The sequence below is a fragment of the Hippopotamus amphibius genome, chromosome 2 (genome assembly GCF_030028045.1).
Source record: "Hippopotamus amphibius kiboko isolate mHipAmp2 chromosome 2, mHipAmp2.hap2, whole genome shotgun sequence".
Lineage (NCBI taxonomy): Eukaryota > Metazoa > Chordata > Mammalia > Artiodactyla > Hippopotamidae > Hippopotamus > Hippopotamus amphibius.
Window position 1 is genome coordinate 39,948,447 of NC_080187.1, and position 25,774 is coordinate 39,974,220.

The window sequence follows — 25,774 nt, forward strand, 5'->3', positions numbered from 1 at the left end:
CCGGTTGTCCATGTCCCCAGGGAGAGCTGCAGTCACCACCATCCCCCACCCCATGCCTCGCTGGAAAACTTTCCACTAAGCATTTTCTTGTGAGAAACCTCTTTTAAAACTGCTTTTGCTGTATCCCATAAATTTTGGCATCAACACGTATCATGGTCTCTGCCCACAGGACAGGTCCTAGATCTGACCGCATCTCTTCACAACCTCCAATTCTCCCGCTGGACCAGCCTTCATCACCCTCAGCCTCAAATCACCTATCATGGTCTCCCACATGAGCTCCATGATCTATCCTTTGCTCACATGTTAGCTTCTGCCCTTTTACATGGAAAATAAACTCTTTACAGTGAAAAAAATAATAAGGCTATGATAATTAAAATAAGACATTATAGAAAGAAGAAAATATATAAAGATATAGAACATAAGAAGGACATGCACTCACTCCCTCTTGCAAGAGCACCGGAATTACAATTAATTGCTAAACAATAATCAGAAAGATGCTGGAACTCACCAACAATGACCCCACATCCAGAGACAAAGGAGAAGCTGCAATGAGACGGTAGGAGGGGCACAATCACGATAAAATCAAATCCCATAACTGCTGGGTAGGTGACTTACAAACTGGAGAATAGTTATACTACAGAAGTCCACCCACTAGAGGGAGGGTTCTGAGCCCCACGTCAGGCTTCCCAACCTGGGGGTCCAGCAACGGGAGGAGGAATCCCCAGAGAATCAGACTTTGAAAGCCAATGGGATTTGATTGCAGGACCTGCACAGGAATGGGGGAAATGAGATTCCACTCTTGGAGAACACACAAAAAGTAGTGAGTGTGCCAGGACCCAGAGAGAAAGAGCAGTGACCAAATAGCAGACTGAACCAGACCTACCTGCTGGTGTTGGAGGGTTGCCTACAGAGGTGGGGGGCAGCTGTGGCTCACCATGGGGACAGGGACACTGGTAGAAAGGGTTCTGGGAAGTGTTCACTGGCTTGAGCCCTCCTGGAGTCTGGAGTCTGCCATTAGCCATGCCAAAGAGCCTGTAAGCTCCAGTAGACTCAGGCCAAACAGCCAACAGGGTGGGAACACAGCCTCACCTATTGGGAGACAAGCAGATTAAAGTTTTACCAAGCTCCACACACCAAGGTGGATTAAACTCTTACTGAGTTCTGCCCACCCAGCCCTACCCACCATCAGTCCCTCCCATAAGGAAGCACAGCACAAGAGTCCTAGATAGTTTCCTCCACAAGAGGGCAGACAGCAGTATCAAGCAGTATCAGCAGCATTTTGTTTTGTAGAACTGAAAACCACAGCCAAAGAAGGGTAGAAAAAAAGAAAAAGCAGAGGACTTTGTACCAGATGAAGGGACAAGAAAAAAACCCAGAAAAACAACTAATTGAAGTGGAGAAAGGCCAGAAAAAGAATTCAGAATAATGATGGTGAAGATGATCCAGGACTTTGAAAAAAGACTGGATGCAAAGATTGAAATGATGCAAGAAAGGTTTACCAAAGACCCAGGAGAATTAAAGAACAAACACGCAGAGATAAGCAACACAATAGCTGAAAGGAAAAATACACTAGAAGGAACCAATAGCAGATTAACTGTGGCAGAAGGGTGAGTAAGTGACCTGGAAGACAGAATGGTGAAAATCACTGATGCAGAAAAAAAAAAGAAAAAAGAATGAAAAAAAAATGAAGACAGCCTAAGAGACCTCTGGGAAAATGTTAAATGCACCAACATTCACATTATAGGGGTCCCAGGAGGAGAAGAGAGAGAGAAAGGACCCAAGAAAATACTGGAGAGATTATAGTCAAAAACTTCCCTAACATAGGAAAGGAAATAGCCACCCAAGTCCAGCATGCACAGAGAGTCCCAAGCAGGATAAACCCAAGGAGAAACACGCCAAGACACATAGTAGTCAAACTGACAAAAATTAGAGACAGAGAAAAATTAATAAAAGCAACAAGGGAAAAACAACAAATAACATACAAGGGAAAATCCCATAAGGTTAATAGCTGATTTCTCAGCAGAAACTCTGCAGACCACAAGGGAGTGGCATGATATACTTAAAGTGATGAAAGGGAAGAACCTACAACAAACAATACTCTACCCAGCAAGGATCTCATCAGATTCAACGGAGAAATCCAAAGCTTTACAGACAAGCAACAGCTAAGAGAATTCAGCACCACCAAACCAGCCCTACAACAAATGCGAAAGGAACTTCTCTAAGCGGGAAACATAAGAGAAGAAAAGGACCTACAAAACAAAAACAAAACAATTAAGAAAATGGTAATAAGAATGTACATATCGATAATTACCTTGAATGTAAATGGACTAAATGTCCCCACCAAAAGACACAGACTGGCTGAATGGATACAAAAACAAGACCCTTCTATATGCTGTCTACAAGAGACCCATTTCAGACCTAGGGACACATTCAGACTGCAAGTGACGGGAAGGAAAAAGATATTCCATGCAAATGGAAATGAAAAGAAAGCTGGAGCAGTGATACTCATATCAGATAAAAAAAGACTTTAAAATAAAAAAGGTTACAAGAGACAAGAAAGGACACTACATAAAGATCAAGGGATCCATCCAAGAAGAGGAGATAACAATTATAAATATATATGCACCCAATATACAAGCACCTCAATCCATAAGGCAAATGCTAACAACTATGAAAGAGGAAATTGACAGTAACACAACAATAGTGGGAGACTTTAACATCCCACTTACACCAATGGACAGATCATTCAGAAAGAAAATTAATAAGGAAACACAAGCTTTAAGTGACACAATAAACCAGCTACACTTAATAGATGCCTATAGGACATTACATCCAAAAACAGCAGATTGCATGTTCTTCTCAAGTGCACATGAAACACTCTCCAGGATAGATCACATTCTGGGTCACAAATCAAGCCTTGGTAAATTTAAGAACATTGAAATCATACCAAGCATCTTTTCTGACCACAACGCTATGAGATTAGAAATCAATTACAGGAAAAAAAATGGAAAAAAACACAAACACATGGAGGCTAAATAATACACTACTAAATAACCAACAGATCACTGAAGAAAACAAAGAGGAAATCAAAAAATACCCAGAGACAAATGACAATGAAAACACAACGATCAAAAACCTATGGGATGCAGCAAAGGCGGTTCTAAGAGGGAAGTTTATAGTAATACAATCCTACCTGAAGAAGCAAGAAAAATCCCAAATAAACAATCTAACCGTACACCTAAAGGAACTAGAGAAAGAAGAGCAAACAAAACCCAAAGTTAGTACATGGAGAGAAATCATAAAGATCAGAGCAGAAATAAATGAAATAGAAACAAAGAAAACAATAGCAAAAATCAATAAAACTCAAAGCTGGTTCTTTGAGAAGGTAAATCAAATTGACAAAACTCTAGCAAGACTCATCAAGAAAAAGAGGGAGAGGACTCAAATCAATAAAATTAGAAATGAAACAGGAGACGTTACAACAGACACCACAGAAATAAAAAGCACCATAAGAGACTATGACAAGCAACTATATGTCAATAAAATGGACAACATGGATGAAATGGACAGATTCTTAGAAAGGTATAACCTTCCAAGACTGAATCAGGAAGACATAGAAAATATGAACAGACCAATCACAAGTAATGAAATTGAAACTGTGGTTAAAAATCTCCCAACAAACTAAAGTCCAGGACCAGATGGATTCACAGGTGAATTTTATCAAACATTTAGAGAAGAGCTAACACCTATCCTTCTCAAACTCTTCCAAAAAATTGTAGAGGAAGGAACACTCCCAAACTCATTCTACGAAGCCACCATCACCCTGATTACAAAACCAGACAAAGATACTACGAAAAAAGAAAATTACAGACCAATATCACTGATGAATTTAGATGCAATATCCTCAACAAAATACTAGCAAACAGAATCCAACAACACTTTAAAAGCATCATACACCATGATCAAGTGGAGTTTATCCCTGGAATGCAAGGATTCTTCAATATACACAAATCAATCAATGTGATACACCATATTAACAAACTGAAGGATAAAAACCACATGATCATCTCACTAGATGCAGAAAAAGCTTTTGACAAAATTCAACACCCATGTATGAGAAAAACTCTCCAGAAGGTGGGCATAGAGGGAACCTACCTCAACATAATAAAGGCCATATATGACAAACCCACAGCAAACATCATTCTCAATGGTGAAAAATGGAAAGCATTCCCCCTAAGACCAGGAACAAGACAAGGATGTCCACTCTCCCCTCTACTATTCAACAGAGTTTTGGAAGTCCTTGCCACAGCAATCAAAGAAGACAAAGAAATAAAGGAATCCAAATTGGAAAAGAAGAAGAAAACTGTCACTGTTCGCAGATGACATGATAGTATACATAGAAAATGCTAAAGATGCCACCAGAAAACTACTTGAGCTAATCAATGAATTTGATAAACTTGCAGGATACAAAATTAACACACAGAAATTGCTTACATTTCTATACACTAACAATGAAAGATCAGAAAGAGAAATTAAGGAAACAATCCCATTCACCATTGCAACAAAAAGAATAAAATACAGAGGAATAAAACTAACTAAGGAGGTAAAAGCCTATACTCAGAAAACCATAAGACACTAATGAAAGAAATCAAAGACAACACAAACAGATGGAGAGATATCCCATGTTTTTGGATTGGAAGAATCAGCAATGTGAAAATGACTATACTACCCAAAGCAATCTACAGATTCAATGCAATCCCTATCAAATTCCTAATAGCATTTTTTACAGAACTAGAACCAAAAAATCCTAAAATTTGTATGGAGACACAAAAGACCCGAAATAGCCAAAGCAACCTTGAGGGAAAACAAAATGGAGCTGGAAAAATAAGACTTCCTGTCTTCAGACTATACTACAAAGCTACAGTAATCAAGACAGTATGGTACTGGCACAAAAACAGAAATATAAATCAATGGAACAGGATAGAAAGCCCAGAGATAAACTATGGTCAACTAATCTATGACAAAGGAGGCAAGGATATACAGTGGAGAAAAGACAGCCTCTTCCACAAGTGGTGCTGAGGAAACTGGACAGTTACATGGAAAAGAATGAAATTAGAACACTCCCTAACACCATACACACAAAAAAACCCAAAATGCATTCAAGACTTAAATGTAAGGCCAGACACTCTAAAACTCCTAGAGCAAAACATAGGAAGAACACTCTTCAACATAAATCACAGCAAGATCTTTTTTGACCCACCTCCTAGTGTAATGGAAATAAAAACAAAAATAAATTAGTAGGACGTAATGAAACTTCAAAGCTTCTGCACAGCAAAGGAAACTACAGCAAGCCAAAAAGACAACCCTCAGAATGGGAGAAAATATTTGCAAATGAATCAACAGACAAAGCAGTAATCTCCAAAATATATAAACAGTTCATCCAGCTCCATATCAAAAAAACAAACAACCCAGTCCAAAAATGGGCAGAAGACCTAAATAGGCATTTCTCCAAAGAAGACATACAGATGGCCAAGAGGCACATGAAAAGCTGCTCAACATCACTAATTATTAGACAAATGCAAATCAAAACTACAATGAGGTATCACCTCACACTGGTTAGAATGGGCATCATCAGAAAATCGACAAACAGTAAATGCTGGAGAGGGTGTGGAGAAAAGGGAATGCTCTTGCACTGTTGGTGGGAATGTAAATTGATACAGCCACTATGGAGAACAGTATAGAGGTTCCCTGAAAAACTAAAAATAGAGTTACCATATGATCCCACAATCCCACTGCTGGGCATACACCCAGAGAACACCATCATTCAAAAAGACACATGCACTCCAATGTTCATTGCAGCACTATTTACAATAGCCGGGACATGGAAGCAACCTACATGTCCATCAACAGATGAATGGTTAAAGAAGTGGTACATATATACAACGGAATACTACTCAGCTGTAAAAAGGAACAAAATTGGGACATTTGTAGAGTCATGGATGGACCTAGAGACTATCATACAGAGCGAAGCGAGTCAGAAAGAGAAAAATAAATATCACATATTAACACATACATGCGGAATATAGAAAAATGGTACAAATCAACTGGTTTTCAAGGCAGAAATAGAGACAGAGATGTAGAGAACAAACATATGGACACCAAGTGGGGACACCCAGGGTTTTGGGGGGGCAGTGAATTGGGAGATTGGGATTGCCATACATACATTACTAATAAGAAAAAAATATCAAATTGTACACTTTAAATATATGCAGTTTATTGTATGTCAATTATATCTCAATAAAAGTTCGTAAAGAAAAAAACAAAATAAAAACAAAAACAAACAAAAGATATAGAACACACACTAAACATTCCAGAATCCATTTTTTTTCCACACAAGAATTTGCTAGAACACAAAAGTGACATCACCAGAAAGGAAGAACTATTCATTAACTTGTGTGTGAATAACTGGGTAGAAATTTAAGGGAAATAAAATTAATTTAGACCCATCTTTCATAGTTTATAACAAAATAAACCCCAGATACATTAAAAAGTTAAATATTTTTAAAACATCCTTTTCCAAATGCCCGCTCAAATAAGGTATTAGATCTTGAATTTAAAAGCAAGGATGACTTCCTAAGCTTAAAATTCTTTTAAGAAATTATAAAACAAAAGACCAACTGCTCACATTACATAAAATTTAAAACTTCTACTTGAAAAAAAAGAAGAGAGCAGCATAACCAATTTTTTTACAAAAACAGCAGATTAAGATGCATTATTTTACTACTATAGCAAAAGCAAACATCTTCACATTTATTATTTATTGATGAATTTTTTTTCTCTCTGTAGTTTTTGTTGAGGGCAACAGAATTAATCTTCCTAAAACCCCGTTTCCTTATAACATTTCCTTACTGCAGAAGTATAGCAATTCTGTTTTTTACCATTCTCTAACGTCAGTCATTTCAGTACAACCTTCATATACTCATCATATCAATAGACCATCTGTACCCAATATTTACTTAATAATCTTCTTTAAATCAACTCTGTTTTACTTAAATAAATTTACATTTGTTCTAACCAATAATTTCTATGAACTCAGAAGTTTTATGTAAATGAGATTTAAATGTATAAAACAAATTTAAAAACACAAATCTGTCTAACATTGAAAATTACCTATACTAACTGTGTTGATTAATTTTAATATGTCAACTTGGCTAGGATACGGTGTCCCATTGTTTGGTCAAACATCAGTCAATGTTACAGTTATAGTGATTTTTTAAGATGTGATTACCATTTAAATCAGTAGACTTTGAGTAAAACTAGTGAGTTTCCATAATATGTGTAGACCACATCCAATCAGTTGAAAGACTTGAGAAAAAAGACTGAGGTCCTCCAAAGAGGAAGGAATTCAGCCTACAGACTGCCTTCGGATTCAAGACTTCAACATCAACTCCTGCCGGAATTTCCAGACTGCTGGCCTGAACTGCAGTTTTTGAACTTGCCAGCTTCCACAATCACATAAGCTAATTCTGTAAAATAAATCCTCATCCCCTGTATGTCCCTGTCTGTCTGTCTGTCTGTCTGTCTGTCTATACACTCTATTCTATTGGTTCTGTTTCTCTAGAGAACCTTGACTAACATTTGGGAACACTGACTTTACAAATCACATTCAAGAGCCGTGGCCTGGATGCCAGTGTCCACCTAAATCTGGCTCCTCCTTCCTGTTCCAAATCCATTTCATGTGACTTTCCAATGCACACTCTGCTTTACTCCATCTGGTCACCTCACACCTCTGTGCTCTGTTCTCTGCTGAGAATGCCTTGGTTTGCCAGGCCTCCCCAGATACTACCTTCAAGGCCTGGATCAATGACCACATGAGGAGCTAAGGAAGAAATAAGACTCTCACATTTAGACATATATAAAACCAGCTTTGGGAGATGAGGTTCCATCTCATATGCCAATTCTGACTAACTGGTGGCGGCTTCTTGGAACACGTTAAGGAGGATTCTAAGGCTCTCTGAAAGAACACAGTGATCTATTAGTGATATCTAACAGCAGAAGCATGAGAAGGGGTTAGAGTGGTAAGAAACTTATTAGCTGTCTGGTGTGATTATTAAAAAAAACTAGCCGAAAGTACTTTCGTAAGCCTTTTCCAATGCCTACTCAGACAAGATACGAGATCTATGAACTTTTTTAAAAAACTAATTTACATTCTAGTCATTTTCCCGATTTACATGTATAGGGAAGTCAACCAAGAGCAGTCAAGCAAAGGTAGAAAGAGAACAGAGAGCAAGCTACACTTGCTTCCCCAAAACCTGCTTTTTCGCATAATATCAAATGTTGAAACAGAATCTACCTGCTGGAATGAGTGAGTGGGGAATACAAATATCCCCAGCATGCCCACTTAGCTATTCCATGGCCAAGCTGCCCAGCACCTGACACTAGGACAGCCTTATAAATACTTGGGGAAATCACTAGGTATGAAAATTCTCTTGGGGCTGAAAAGTTACATTGGTCCTTCCCTCGCATCCCTGCCTTTCCATCCCTGGATTGCTAGAAATGGAAAAGAAGCAACCCTTTGCAAGAAACCAAGATCAGAGTCTGCCCAATTGATACAGATTTTCCTGAAAATCAACCTAAAATTGTGCTAACAGGAAATCACCCTATGCCTGGTTTTCAGTGGTTCTTTCCCATATTCTTTAAGATTAGGAGTAGTGGGATGGCATGAGTATTTATACAGATGGATTAGGTTACTTTCATTTACTCTGAACTTGAGCACTTCTTTCCATCACAACAGTGTGATAGACACTGAAGAGACAAAGAGAACTCATATTTGGTTTGTGCTTTCAAGGAGCCTGTAGCTTAACTGATGGTCAAAGAATATACAGAAACATATCTTAGACCAGGGTCGGCAAACTTTTTTTTATGAAAGACCAGATAGTGAATGTTTTCAGCTCTGCGGGCTATATATTTTCTGTTGCAACTACTCAACTCTGATGTTGCAGCACAACAGCAGCATACACAATACTTAAATACATGGGTGTGTCTATGTTCCAATAAAAATGCATTTAAAGAAAAAAGCTATTGTAGGACTTCCCTGGTGGCACAGTGGTTAGGAATCCACCTGCCAATGCAGGGGACACGGGGTCGAGCCCTGGTCTGGGCTCCGTAACTACTGAGCCTGTGCTCTAGAGCCTGCGAGCCACAACTACTGAGCCCATGAGCCACAACTACTGAAGCCTGCGCACCTAGAGCCCATGCTCCACAGCAAGAGAAGCCACCACACTGAGAAGCCCGCACACCATAATGAAACATAGTCCCCACTCGCAATAACTAGAGAAAGCCTGTGTGCAGCAACAAAGACCCAACACAATCATAAATAAATAAATAAATTTTTAAAAAAGAAAAGAAAAAGGCTATTGGTTAGGTTTGGCATATAGTTTGCTGATCCCTGGCTTAGACTTTATTAGATGAATTAAGACCTGAGATAAGCATTTCTCAGAGGAAGAGGTTAAAAAAAAGGCGGGGGGGGGGAGGGGATCAGTCTTTGGTTAGTGTGGTCACTTGAATAAACAGAACCTTATTCCTTGTTGAGGAGTTTTTAATTTAGTAAAACTCTCAGTAAGACCTATGGCATCCGTTATGAATATATGAGGAAATAAAGCAGTTATATTGAAAAACAGAATTTTATTCATTTTTTAAATATTTTTAATACAAGATCTTCCACAGTCATAATTCATTCAGTGAGGAACAATTGCTAAATATGAAAATGATGTTGTAGAAATCTATAGGGCAGAATGGAGAAAGCCCTAGAGGGAAATAAGAAAAGTCTTATAGAATGTGTTCAGTGGAAATGTGCCCCTGTCATGCACAGAGTTCTTAATTTTTCAAATCATCATGAAATATTCTGGAAAAATCACCCTCACCCCAAAATCTCAACAAAGGCTCTCTTTTTCTTCATGTCCTCTCTAGCAACGAGAAATTTATTGAGCATGGGGCAAATAAAGAAGTCTGGAAATTTTGATGGAAGATCAGAAAGCATTATTTTACTATTAGGGACACTGATGTTCTAATGAAATCCTGGCCTTACAAAAATAGCTTGTTTCTGAAAAGTTGATTTGAGAAGGCCATTGAAACACAAAGGCTTCAGGTACATAGTGCCACTGGTTCAGCAACTTATCTCCCAAAGTTCATCGCACTGTCCCCCGTGATATCATTAAACGTCAGTGTCCTAGAGGTTACAAGGAAAAGTACTGCCTGTTTGATTGTGAAACCAAAGTCCAGATTAAGCTACAGTGAGTAGCACAATCATTACTACCAATCACAAAAAGACTTAATTTCTGGAAGTGGCTATAGAAGCAAAACGGAGGGACTGGCCATCTGGCAAACTTCACTTCCACATCACCAATGCCCCTGCTCTATCCCCAATACATATAGTTCATTTATATTTGAATCCCCATCAAAATATCCCAATGACAGCAACTGATAAATATTGATATATCTCTCACCCCCAGTTAGGTATTTACACTTTCAAAGAGCACCCTAACAGACCAAAAAGTCTTTCAGACCTTAGCAATGATTCTGCAATAGTAAAACTTCAAGCGTCATGAGTGATAAAATAACTTTATTGGAAATGGGAAGAACCCTGACTATTAGTTTCCCAAACCACTTACGAAACAGTCTTTGTTGATTAAGATAGCAGTGCATAATCAGCTGTCCATTCACCATATCAAACATGTTTTTTACAATTTTAACAGAAATCATTAGGTCATGATAAGCTATCCAATGGATCTGGTTAACTAAGTTTCTTTCTAAGTGTTTTACATAATGTCTCACTCTCAAGAACCTGAAATAAGAAACACATGTCTCAGAGCCTCAGGCCCAACTTCTGGTCAAGGAATCAAGATTCCACAGGTTACTCTCCAAACAAGACATACAGATGGCTAACAAACACATGAAAAGATGCTCAACATCACTAATCATTAGAGAAAAGCAAATTAAAGCCACAATGAGGTATTACCTCACACGGGTCAGAATGGCCATCATCAAAAAATCTAGAAACAATAAATGCTGGAGAGGGTGCCGAGAAAAGGGAATCCTCCTGCACTGTTGGTGGGAACGTAAATTGCTACAGCCACTATGGAGAGTGGTATGGAGGTTCCTTAAAAAACTAAAAATACAACTACCACATGACACAACAATCCCACTACTGGGCATGTACCCTGAGAAAGACATGATTGAAAAAGATACATGTACCCCAATGTTCATTGCCGCACTATTTACAACAGACAGGACATGGAAGCAACCTAAATGTCCATCAACAGGTGAATGGATAAAGAAGATGTGGCACATATATACAATGCAATATTACTCAGCCATAAAAAAGGAATGAAACAATTATTTGTAGTGAGGTAGATAGACCTAGAGTCTGTCATGCAGAGTGAAGTAAGCCAGAAAGAGAAAAACAAATACCGTATGCTAACGTGTATATATGGAATCTTAAAAAATGGTACTGATGAATCCAGTGGCAGGACAAGAATAAAGATGCAGATGTAGAGAACAGATTTGAGGACACAGGGCGCGGGGTGGGGCAAGCTGGGATGAAGTGAGAGAATAGCATTGATGTATATACACTACCAAATGTAAAATAGCCACTAGGAAGCTGCTGCATAACACAGGGAGATCAACTCGATGATTGGTGATGACCTAGAGGGGTGGGAATGGGGATGGTGCGAGGGAGGCTCAAGAGGGAGGGGAAATGGGGATATATGTGTAAATACAGCTGATTCACTTTGTTGTACAGCAGAAACTGGCACAACAGTATAAAGCAATTTTACTCCAATAAAGATCTGGAAAAAAAAAAGAAACACACATCCCTTGGTCACCCACTCTATTGTATAGTGCTAGACTCTGGGAACACTAAGAAATATAAGACATGCTTCCTGTTCTGAAGAATTCTGCATGGTCAAAATAAACAGTAAAGTAGATCATCATTTGGCCAGTATAAATCCCCACAAAAATTCAATAACACACTCACCAAAATCACTCTTTTTTTATACTGGTTTCCCACTGCATTTAAAATAGAGATTTAAAATAAAACTTCTTAACAGGCCCATGAAAACCTAGATGCTCTAAGTAATAGCCTTTTCTCTGGCCATAAGTCCACTTACCCTCTCTGCTCCAGACATACCATCCCTCAGTCCCTCATTCTTACCATTCTCTCTCCTTCCCCAGGACCTTTGAACAGGCTTCTTCCTGAACCTGGAAGAGTCTTCATTCTGCTTTCTCCCGAGACAGTTCCTTTCACTATCGGCACTCAGATCAGTTGTTAGCCCTCACCCTCCATTACATGCTTTCATTGCCCCCACGTGCCTATCCCCGTATTTTTCACAGTAACAAATCTTCTATTCATTACATTGTTTTATTAACATATTTCTCTCTACTCAAAGCTCCATGAAGGCAAAGATCATGTCTATTTTTTGCTTATCACTGAATCACTGATTCTTAGCATATAATAATAGTTCAATAGATATGCATCTGAATAAATGGATGAATCAATGAATATCTGAACTTCTATAAATAAATTCATTTATATCTTTTATTTGATAATAATCATTTCATATATAGTTATTAAAAGTCTAAAGTTCACTCAGCAAATATTTATAAAATTCTCAGCACTCTGCTTGGCACTGTAACACAAAGATGAAGACACTGTCCCTATCTATGCTGCCTACTGAAACAGACGGGTAAACAAATAATTACAACATAGCATGCATTATAGACAAGAGAAATCCAAAGTGCTACAAGAACACAGAGGCAAGTATTAACTCTGCCTGGGGAAGCTGAAGAAGACATCTAAGGAACTGACATTTGAGTTCTTGAAGAAGAAATAAAAGTGCAACAGGCAAAATAGTGAAAGAAGGCATTCTATGGAGAAAATGGAATGGGAAAAAAGTCAAAAGGTTTGAAGAGCTTAGGAGAGGCATGGAAAAGCAAATAGCGCAGGACCACTGTAACTGAGAGTGTATGGAAAGGGAATGACTTGAAGTGGGATGGAATCTGTAGGCTGATGTGAAGCGAGGAGGAAGAGCCAAATCTGAGGAAGGAACAACCCACCCACATGGGAATGAACGGCAGAGTGGGAGGGACAGAACAAAGCCTTAGGAAAGTACTAAGAAATGGAGAAAGACCCTCATGGACATGATGAGGGATATTTGGGAATCAGGGACTCCCTGTCTCTCATCACTTTTTCAAAATCATACTTCATAGGACAGTGTTTCCCACACTTCCCTAATGGCAAGAATCACATGGCTGTTAAAGTACATATTCTAGGGACATATCCCAACCCTTAGGAATCAGTGTTCCCAAAGGAGAAACCAGGAATTCTGAATGTTTAACCAACACTCTAACTTTTACTATCAGGGAAACTTGAGAGACATTTTCAAAAGGAACTCCTATTCTACCTTCAGTTAGGATCACCATCCTTTTCTGCAGCACTGTCCACTGGCCTGTCAAGAATGTGGCTGTCCAAGAAAGTATCAACTTCAGTTAGCAATTAACATAATTACTCTTGTTTCCATTACAGCGATAAAATATGACCGTGATAGCACAGAGAAAATACAAGTGTCGTCAGCATATCATTGGGAGAATTGCATATGCTACTGGAGAAAAATTTCAACTAAGTATGCTCAAATATAAACTACACTCTGTGTAGAAGGAAGAAAGCCCATGAACTTCTTCCATTAGTGCAGTGGCTGATTTCTTAGGTATGCAAACCCATTTGCTTCTCCCCAGGTGACTAACTATCAATTAAATCACCTGTTGAGTTCCCATGAGCTGTGTGGTTGACTACAGAACAACTGAAATGATTTCAATGCTTAGTTGTTGATATTTTCACTGACAGAGAATGGAGAAAGGATATATACTACGTACCACAGCCTACTTGAGTTTATCACACTCCCCCCTGCACTGGGAGAAAAAAAAACCCAAAACCTCTTTCTGTGCTATTGAGGTATTAGTATTGAGAATTTGAGCTGGCCACATTGTAATCACTGGAATAGCAACCCTTCATTTAGCCCACACACTTCCTATGACCAGCTGGGTCATCCCTTGACTATTCACAACTGCAGAAGCACATATAAATTTGGGTGTTGTGAGCCTGAACCACTTCTAATGGGAAGATTTTGACCTTCTTGGGGATCCAGCTGGGTTACTGCCTCCAACCTTAGAACTCACGGAAAAGCAATAAGGTGGAATCTCGGTTGTTTAAACAATTTCCTCCATGGTTTTAGCTAAATAATTTCATATCTCTGTGCCTCAGTTTCCTCACCTGTAATTCATCACAAATGCTGTCTTTTTAACTTGTATCATATACTATTACAAAAAGAAAAGATGGTTTTAAGAGTTTGCTTGACAGGATATCAAAATTACATGTTGGCATCAAATCACATTTAAATGAAAACCTTATGTTTCAGTGGGCACATATGTATGATCTATTGTTTTCCCAATTTATAAATCAAATTAAATGAAGCTAAATTTACAATAGGCCCCCTATTTGAGGGAACAGAAAATTGCTGTGAGGGGGAAAATTTTCAAAAGCAGAACACTTGAGAGTTACACACTACTATGTCTATATTTTATCTTTCTTTCCTAATGATTTTTGAATGTAAGATAAGATGCTCCTAATAAAAGATAACATTTGAAGACACAAAGTTGAAGGTGACCAATTAGAGTGGTGTGGGCAGAGGGAAGATATCAGTGGTTAAAGATTAAATGGGGGGGGACTTCCTAGGTGGTGCAGTGGTTAAGAATCCGCCTGCCAACGCAGGGGACACAGGTTCAAGCCCTGCTCCAGGAATATACCACATGCTGCAGAGCAACTAAGCCCGTGCGCCACAACTATTGAGCCTGTGCTCTAGAGCCCATGAGCTACAACTGTTGAGCCCATGTGCCACAACTATTGAAATCCACATGCCTAGAGCCTGTGCTCTGCAACAAGAGAAGTCACCACAATGAGGAGCCTGCACACCACAATGAAGAGTAGCCCCTGCTCATAGCAACTAGAGAAAAGCCGTGTGCAGCAACAAAGACCCAATGCAACTAATAAATTAATTGATTAATTAATTTTAAAAAGACTCAATGGGAAATGAAGAGCATGTAACATTGTTATAGATGGGAAGAGAAAGGGAAGTAGGTGGGGGCAAAAAGAGGACTGCTACTTTGTTTTTAGATAATATCATCATGGCTGTCTTATAGTTTTCAGCTTTTCAAATTGAGGATCATGGGCTGATTTTTCAAGAAATGTAGATTTTCAAGAAATTTAATGTATATTTTCAGGTACATTAAACATGTATGTATATTAAATTCAATTTTAATTTTTTAAAAAACTTTATTGGAGTATAGTTGATTTACAATGTTGTGTTAGTTTCAGGCATTCAGCAAAGTGATTCAGTTATACAGATACATTTATTCATTCTTTTTCTGATTCTTTTCCCACATAGCTTATTACATAATATTGAGTAGAGTTCCCTGTGCTATACAGTAGGGCCTTGTTGGTAATCTATTTTATATATAATAGTGTGTGTATGTTGATCCCCAAATCCTAATTTATCCCTCCCCATCATGTTTCCCCTTTGGTAATGCTAAGTTTATTTTCGAAATTTGTGAGTTTGCTTCTATTTTGTAAATAAGATTATATCACTTTTAATGAGATTCCACATATAAGGGATATCATACAATATTTGTCTTTCTCTGTCTGACTTACTTTACTTAGTATGATGATCTCTAGGTCCATCCATGATGCTGCAAATGGCACAATTTCATTCCTTTTTATGGCTGAGTAATTTTCCATTGTATACATGTACCACATCTTCTTTATCCATTCCTCTATCAATGGATATTTAGGTTGCTTCCTTGTCCTGGCTATCATGAACAGTGCTGCAATGAACATTGGGGTGCATGTATCTTTTTGAATTATGGTTTTCTCTCGATATATGCTCAGGAATGGGATTGCTGGATCATGCAGTAGTTGTATTTTTAGTTTTTTAAGGAACCTCCATACTGTTCTCCATAGTGGCTGTACCAATTTACACTCTCACCAACAGTGCAGGAGGGTTCCCTTTTCTCCACACCCTCTCCAACATTTATTGTTTGCAGGCTTTTTAAAAAAATATTTATTTGTTTATTTGGCTGTGCTGGGTCTTAGTTGCGGCATGCAAGATCTTTTAGTTGCAGCATGCAGGCTCTTAGTTGCAGCACGAGGGATCTAGTTCCCAGACCAGGGATTGAACCCAAGCCCCCTACATTGGGAGCACAGAATCTTAGCCACTGGGCCACCAGAGAAGTCCCTGTTTGTAGACTTTTTGATGATGGCCATTCTAACCAGTGTGAGGTGATACCTTATTATAGTTTTGATTTGCATTTCTCTGATTATTAGTGATGTTGAGCATCTTTTCATGTACTTTCTGGCCATCTGTCTATCTTCTTTGGAGAAATGTCTATTTACGTCTTCTGCCAATTTTTTGATTGGGTTGTTTGGTTTTTTTTTACATAGAGCTGCATGAGCCATCCTTAAATTTTAGAGATTAATCCCTTGTCAGTTGCATCATTTGCAAATATTTTCTCCCATTCTGTGGGTTGTCTTTTCATTTTGTTTATTGTTTCCTTTGCCATGCAGAAGACTTTACATTTAATTAGGCCCCATTTGTCTATTTTTGTTTTTATTTTCATTACTCTAGGAGGTGGATCAAAAAACATATTGTTGTGATTTATGTAAAAGTGTGTTCTGCCTATGTTTTCCTCTAAGAGTTTTATAGTGTCCAGACTTACATTTAGGTCTTTGATCCATTTTGAGTTTATTTTTGTGTATGGTGTTAGAGAATGTTCTAATTTCTTTCTTTCTTCTTCCTTCCTTCCTTTCTCTCTCTCTCTCTCTTTCTTTCTTTCTTTTCTTTCTTTCTTTCCAGCGTGGTGGCTTGTAGGATCTTAGTTCCCTGACCAGGGATTGAACCCAGACCCTGTGAGTGAAAGTGCTGAGTTCCTAACCACTGGACCACCAAGGAATTCCCCTAATTTCTTTCTTTTACATGTAGCTGTCCAGTTTCCCCAGCACCATTTATTGAAGAGCGTGTCTTTTCTCCATTGTACAGTCCTGTCTCCTTTGGAGTAGCTTAATTGGCCATAGGTGTGTGGGTTTCTTTCTGGGCTTTCCATCCTGTTCCATTTATCTATATTTCTGGTTTTGTGCCAGTACCATACTGCTTTGATGACTGTAGCTTTGTTGTATAGCCTGAAGTCAGGAAGCCTGACTCCATTTTTCTTTCTCAGGATTGCTTTGGCTATTCAGGGTCTTTTATGTTTCCACACAAATTTTAATTTTTTAAAAAAGATGACTTCATTCCCAAAATGTTGCAATGCTTATTTGGTAAAGGAGATTTGGGGAAGTGAGAGCTACAAATATGGAGAGGGAAAAAAAGTAATTCCTGAGTGTTACTGAACTGTAGGCAGATTTCTAAACATACTAGAAATTGTCTTTGGTAGACCAAATAGATACATTTAAGTGAGGATCCCAGGATGGGACTTCCCTGGTGACACAGTGGTTAAGAATCCACCTGCCAGTGCAGGGGTTTGATCCCTGGTCCAGGAAGATCCCACACGCCATGGAGCAACTAAGCCCATGCACCACAACTACTAAGCCTGCACTCTAAAGACCACAAGCCACAACTACTGAGCTCGTGTGCTGCAACTACTGAAGCCTGCATGCCTAGAGTCCACGCTCCACAGCAAGAGAAGCCACTGCAATCAGAAGCCCATGCACCACAATGAAGAGTAGCCCCCACTCGATGCAACTAGAGAAAGTCCGCACACAGCAACAAAGACCCAACTCAGCCAAAAATAAATAATAAATTTAAAAAAAAAATGAAGACCCCAGGAAATGCTGGGCATTGTTTTGCAAATGGGCACCTTTAAATTTTACAGCTATTATGTCCAGGCATAAAATGATCCATGGGGTTTTCCAATGTTTCTTGCCCTTTGGTTCACAGTGGAATTTCTCAAAGAGTGTTTACAATGGATGATGATAAGAATTATATAGAAAAAAGTAAAATAGGAGGGTCATGTTCAGAACCCATGTATATATGGACATGATTTATGACAAAAATGAAACTATAAGAAGTGAGCAAAGAATGGCCATTACAATAAATAGTGCTGGAAAAACTAGATAGCCACAAGGGGGAAAATTATGTTAAAGATGTTAAATTAAAAAAAAAAAATCACACTGTGTATTAGACATCTCATAGTACAAAGCAGGGCTTGTCAAAGTGTGGCCCATGGACCACTTGCATCCAAGTTGCCTGGGTGATACTTAAAGATATAGATTCTTGAGCCTACCTTAGACTTGCTGGTTCTCTGGGAGTGAGACCTAAGAATCTGTATTTTTATCAAAATCCTCTGTTTCTTAGTACACTAAAGCTTGAGATTCACCAGCAAAGCATTCTGCAGTTAGAAAAACAACTATTTGAATCCCAGCTCTGCAAATTTGTGGGCTAATTAGTTAACCTGTCTAATGTACGTTTTCCTCCCAGTAAAGTATCGATAATAATAACCTCATAGGTAAGTTGTGATGACTGAAAGAGATATTGCATATACAGTGCTTACCGTAGTCCTGGTTTATAATAGACACTCCGTAAATGTTAAACTCACTCTCCATATCCAGTAAACCTACTAAAAATGATGTGTTTTCAATCATAAACAAAAATTTTTCATTGTAATATTATAGTTTTGTTACTAGTATTACTGTATATAAAGGACAGTACCTTTGTCAAGCATATTGGCATATAAGTGGAGAGTATCTGATCTTGAGAACTTGTTTGGGGGTACTATCTAGACAATATAGCTATTCATTCATACATTTGCACCAAAGAAATTGTAGCCCCATCTAAAAGATGCAACCTTAGGACTTGTGCGTGTGATGCAATGAGGGACATTTGCCCAGTGACTCTGATGAGCTAAATCACCTAGGGAATGAATGCCTGGCTGATTAATTCATTCAGCAAACATTTACTGGAAGATTATGATGTTCCAGGTACTGTGCCAGATGCTGAGCATTAAGAAGAGAAGGATGTTGTCCTTCCCCTCCAGTAGCACATAGTTTATGAGATGTTACAGTATATTATCTTCACATTTGCATGTATTACACATGCAATACTTTTTTTTACACATTAATTACACATTAACTAATTTTTTTTGTTAAATGGCTAGGAAACTGGAAAAGCCCAGTTGTTTGGACAGGCTTTTTTAAATCTGGGATAAAAGAAAAATACTAAACAGTAAATACACCTAGCTTCCTTTCCTCCTCCTGTCCCCTAAAGCGAACATTTTTCTTTGAAACTTTGAAAACAATGCTCCATTTTTTTCTAGCATCCATCACTGCTGATAACAAGTGTGATACAATGAGTAGATGAAGGAAACTCCCCAGTGAGACAAAAGCTACCTTAGCAACTTCTCTGGTCTGTACACTCGTCTAGCTGCTCTTCAGCACTCAGGGACTAACAATCAGCGCTGGAAAGTGGACAGCTGCTTTAGAAAGTAATGGGGAAAAGAGTTGATGGAGACTTCCCGGATGGTCTAGTGGTTAAGAATCCACCTTTCAATGCAGGTGACCTGGGCTCAATCCCTGGGGAACTAAGGTCCCACGTGCAGCAGGGCAACTAAGCCCGCAAGCTACAACTACTGAGCATGCTGGCCACAACTAAGAGAAGCCCGCGTGCCACAACTAGAGAGAGGCCCACGTACCACAGAGGAGGATCCCGCATGCAGGGAAAAATAAAATTAAATAAAATAAAATAAATAAATAAATATTAAAAAAAAAAAATACTTGATGAATCTGAGCCCGACTGTGCCCAGTCATAACCAGGAACACCTGAGATTCAGATGAGACGTTTTGCAGAGACCGTCTATACCAGGTTCCTATGGCTACCATAACTAAGTTTCACCATAACAAAGCTGGGTGGCTAAAACAACAGAAATTTATTCTTTTGTAGTTCTGGGGACCAGAAATTCGACAGCAAGGTGTCAGCAGGGCCATGCTCCCTCTAAGGGCTCTAGGGAAGAATCTGTTCCTTGCCTCTCTCCTAGCTTCAGATAGTTGGAGCCAATTCTTGGTATTCCTTGTCTTACAGCTGCATTGCTCTAATCTCTGCCTCCATCACCACATGGCCTTCCTCTCTCTGTGTCATCGCTTCTTTAAGAACACCAGTCCTTGGATTACAGGTTCACTCTATTCTAAGATGCTCATGTGAATCTGACTACTTACATCTGCAAGGATCCTATTTCTAAATAATGACATTCTAAGGTTACAAGTGAATATGAATTTGGGGGAGACACTATCCAACCCAGTCCAGTCTCAGTAGAGCATGGCCTCGGGGGAAGGAGGTGATACGGGTTAGTTGAAATGCAGGCAGGCAGCGGATGCGAGCAAAGGCCAGGAGACTGAAATAGCTGCACACTTAGCATCCAGCAGCACTGATCAACTCAGGATTGCCTTCCCACATGTTCCTACCTTCACTAAAGAGTCCACGTGTCCATTTAGGCACAAGATGCACAAGGCCAAGGCAGTTTTAGGGGACCATAAAAAGGTGTCATCTCTTTCAAAATCTAAAGAAAAAAATAAATATAATCCAACCCGGATTTTATTGATATTTATATCAATGCAGTCATAACATACAATTTTTAATATTCTTTATGGAGGAGGGGGCCCAGAAGATGTTAACAGCCTGTTCACCAATGTTCATGCTCATGTTCTCTGGCTGAAATTTCCTCCCTCTTCCATCATCCATCTCACCCTTCAAGCCTCAATTTATCAATCATTTGCCTTGGGGAAACTTTCTCCTCTGTCTCACCTCTACTCCATCTCCCCACCCTCCCGCCACATACACCTAGCTTGGTTTATGTGCTCCTTATGTGCATAACTCCATCACTCCAACTCTACCATGACCCATTTCTATGGAGTCACTCAGAGACTAAATATCAGGTATCATTGTGAGGCAGATACTACTGACACTCCACCCAGATCCGTTCTGTCATTGTTGTGCACTCATTCCTCAGATATCACAAGTGCATTGCTCACACGCCAAGTCTTTCAGAGGAACTGTCCTTGCCTGACAGGACTGTCTGGAAGTGCTTGTGAGCTCACATTAGCGTCTACCCATCCCCACCTCCAAGGGTGGTGGTCCATAGCCAACCAGTGACTGATAGCAGGGGTATAACAGCCTAGCACCCTTGCCAATGGGGAGAATAACTTATATGGCACCATTCACTCTTCAGAGTGGCCCATGAAATTACATCATAGCCTAGCTTCTTTCCCTGCCCTATTCTGTTTCCCTGCCGCCTTTACAGCACTCCCTCAGGATTAAATGGCTTGCTAAGAATACCCATTATCAATCCCCGCTTCTAGGGAGCATGACCTAAACACTTCGAATGGCCATGCCCAGCATTAACAAACTGGCAAAAATTGTCTAATAAATGAACATTGGATAGAGGAAAAAGATGGCGGAGAAGTAGAAGGACATGGAGTGCGTCTCTCCCCACACATGCATCAGGAATACATCAAAAGATGCAATAATTCTCACAGAAAACTGGCTGAACACTAGCAGAAGACCCTGGACACCAGAAAGGACTGCAAAGATTCTGACGTAACTCGGTAGGACAGAGGGGGAAAAAAGAAAGGGAGAAAGAGGAGGAGAAGAAAGGAAAGGGATGGGTCCTACACCCTGCGGTGGGGGGATCTGAAACAGAGGAGAGATTGCCGAATTCAGGGAAGCCCCCTTATCTGACGGGGAAACGCCTGCTCCAAAGGGGAATTTGATTGGGTCAGAAAGGAGGCATTTGGGACTGTTCGAAGAGGGTGAAGTGGCCGATCTGTGGCAGATGGGAAAGAGTGAGAAACACACAGAGGGTCCGTACCACAGCTCTGCGTGTCCCGGGCAGAGATGTGGGTTCACAGCTGTACAGGGGGTCTGGGAGCTGGAACATAGGAACCAGAGAACTGGTTCAGGGTGAGAAACATTAATGGCTGTGGGGAGATGGAATGAGGGGATAGGAGGGAAGAAATCTGCAGCAGAGAATACCTACTGCGGAAAGCTGGATGGTCACGGTGGTGGTATGCTACTGCTGACTCACAAACACGGTGGAGGAGCCACTGTTGTAGCCCCTCTTTCAGCACCTGTGACAAACAAAGGGAGCCCCCTCTGGGCCTGGCTGTCGCAGTTGACAAGGCATAGAAAAAGCACCCCTGGGGGGCTGGCCTGGTGTGCCTGCTGCCAAGAGCTAGAAGAAATCCGAAGAGAAGGACATCTCTGCAGACATTCTGCTTATACCTGAGGCCACTGGCTTCCCTCTGTAATTGGCGCTGCGCTGCCAGGGCTTCCACAAGGCAAGCAGGGCACTACTGCTGACTCACACCCAGGGGAAGGAGCCACCATTGTAGCCTCTCTTTCAGCACCTACGATGAACAAAAGGAGGCCCCCTCTGGGCCTTGCTGTTGCAGTCGACAAGGGATAGAGAAAGCCCCCTGGGGGCACTGGCCTGGTTTGCCTGCTGCCAAGAACCAGAAAGAAGTCCACAGAGTGGGCCAGCTTTGGAGACACTCCACTTATACTTGAGCCTGCTGGCTTCCCTATGCAATAGGTGCTGCTGCCACCAGGACTCCTGTGACCCAGGCAGGGCACTACTGCTGACTCACACACAGGGCAAGAAGCCACTATTGTACCCTTTCTCTCCCCACACACTGGCACCTACAGACAAGCAATAAAGGAAGCTCTGCTGGTCGCAGAGTAACACAAAAAGCCCCTGAGGGCTGGCCATCTGGTGCCTTGCGCTAGGCACCAGTAAAAAACCATACTAAGGCCATATTTTCTAAACCTGCGGCCACTAGCATCCCTGCACAGTTGGCGTCACCCCCAGGGCTCTTGTGATCCAAGCAGTGCACTACTGTTGAGTCACACACAGGGAGAGGAGCCACTATCAAAGCCTCTCTCTCCCCACACACCTCCATCTGCAGATGAACAATAAAGGAAACCTTCCCTGAGGCAGACCCAAAGAGCTCCAAGGCAGCCTCAGGACCAGACTCTGGCAGTTAGACCACATGCAGAAGCAGGGACAAAACCAAAGCTGAACATCAGGGACAGGGGAACTATGGAAGAGGTTCTAAAATCATTCTATCAGATGTACATGCTATAGACTAAATCCCCATGATCAGCTATGTAGACCCTATATCTTTGGACTATCTGAGTAGACAATGAATATTCCCACAAATGAAAAAGGTCTAGCTCTGGCATGTGGACTGTGGGAGGAAGCACACACAGGAATTGGGCCAGATCAGAGCCTAAGTGGACCCCATAGGACCCACAGCATATTCAGAGTCCAACCCAGAGGCAGAAGAGGGCCTCTTGGAGAGGTGAAGGTGACCTGAGGATCAAGACATGTACAGACTTACAACAGAATTATTATTATTATTAATTCTGTTGCTCTGATCTATTCTGTGGTCATTTCTAGCTTTTTTTTTTTTTTTTGCTTTTTATGATCATAGTCCTAAGGGAGCTTCATGTTTTATAACACATTTTTTATTTTATTTTTTACTTTTATTTTTAGCCTTTTTATATATTTCTATTTCTAGCTAGCTTTTTTGTAGTGCTGAGTTTATCTCCCCTATCTTCTTTTCTTCTTTATCTTTAATATATTTCTATTTTTTTCCTTTTCTTTTTATATTTCCAGCCATACTACACTCTTCTGTTGCTCTGTGTTCAATCCCTTTTTATTTTATATTATTATACTCTTAATCAATATTATTGGTCTATTCTGTTTCCTTGCTTTATTCTTCAGATGACACACTGCTTTGGTTTTTGTTATTAGGTTTTGTCTTTATCTTAGTTCTAATTATAATTGTTTGATTTCGTTTTGGGGATCTTCAGTCTATCTAGTTGTTCTCTGGCTCTTTGTTATATTTTCTCCCTGTTTCTGTTTGGTCCCTGTTATATTTGGTCCTTGTTTTCACAATTTAGCTGTTAGTTTCATTGTTTTTGGTTTTCTTTTTTTGGGGATTTGAATTTTTGTTGGTTTTCTCTTTAATTGTCTGATTGCATTCTGGGATTCTTCTGTCAGGTTGTTGTGGTGCTTTATGTTCTATTGAGTTCTCCTTCTGTGTTTCTTCTGTGTGTACATATTTCCTTGATTCTAGTATGTGTTTCTTTGACTTAACTTACCATTAGTCTGGGGCTTCGATAGACTTTTTTAATCCTCTTTATTGCCGGGACAAGTGACCTCTGGAGTCTGGATTCCTCAACCAGAAGTCAAGTTGGAGGCTCTGGGGAGGGAGCACCGAGTCCAGGATGCTAGACCACTACAGAGTCCTCAGCCACAGGGAAGATTAGCCACAGAAAATTCTCACGGAGGCCTCTTTCAGAATCTAAGACCTGGCTTCACCCAACTGCCAGAAACTGCCAGTGCTGGGTACCTCACACCAAATTGCAAATAAGACAGGAACACAAACTCACCCATCAGCACACAGACTACCTAAAGCCATATTAAGCTCACAGATACCCTAAAACACACCACCTCATATGGCCCTGCTCATCAGAGGGAAAAAACACAGATCTACCCACCACAAAGCAGGCACCAGACCCTCCCATCAGGAAGCCGACTCAAGACACTAGACCAACCCCACCACAGGGGGCAGAGAACATAAAGAGAAATTACTACAAGGCAGCATAGGGAAAGGAGATAGCAAATGCTATAAATTAGACAAAATGAGATAACAAAGAAACACCATGCAGGCAAAGGAGCAAGATGAAAACCCACAAGACCAAATAAATGAGGAGGAAATAGGCGAATTCCCTGAAAAAGAATTCAGAGTAAGGACAGTAAAGATGATCCAAAATCTCAAAAATAAAGTAGAGAAAAAGCAAGAAACATTTAATAAGGACCTAGAAGAACTAAAGAGTAAACAAACAGTAGTGAACAACAAAATAACTGAAATTAAAAATACTCTAGATGGTATAAACAGAATAAATGAGGCAGAAGAATGAGTAAGTGAGTTAGAAGACAGAATGGTGGAAATAACTGCCACAGAGCAGGAAGAAGAAAAAAGAACAAAAAGAATGGAAGACAGTCTCAGAGACCTTGGTGACAACATTAAGCACACCAACATTCGAATCATCAGCATCCAAGAAGAAGAAGAAAAAAAGAAAAGGTCTGAGAAAATATTTGAAGAGGTTATAGTGGAAAACTTCCCCAATGTGGAAAAGGAAATAGTTAATCAAGTCCTAAAAGTGCAGAGAGTCCCATACAGAATAAACACAAGGAGAAACACACTGAGGCACATATGAATAAAAATAACGAAAATTATACACAAAGAAAGCATATTAAAAGCAGCAAGAGAAAAGGAACAAATAACATATAAGGGAAAACCCATACAGATAACAGCTGATCTTTCTGCAGAAATTCTGCAGGCCAGAAGGGAGTGGCAGGATATACTTAAAGTCTTGAAAGAGAAAAACCTACAGTCAAGAATACACTACCCAGCAAGAATCTCATTCAGACCCGTCGGAGAAATCAAAAGCGTTACAGACAAGCAACAGTTAAGAGAATTCAGCACCACCAAACCAGCCTTACAAAAATTGCTTAAGGAACTTTTCTAGGCAGGAAACACAAGAGAAGGAAAAGACCTACAAAAACAAACCCAAAACAATTAAGAAAATGGTAATAGGAACATACATGTCAATAA

General features: G+C 39.9%; 1 protein-coding gene across 1 annotated transcript in view; it reads right to left on the minus strand.

The window, feature by feature from the left end:
* The window catches only part of LOC130844321 (spermatogenesis-associated protein 31D4-like), a 57,839-nt gene that overhangs the window by 16,724 nt on the left and 15,341 nt on the right, over positions 1-25,774 (minus strand). The window lies entirely within an intron of this gene.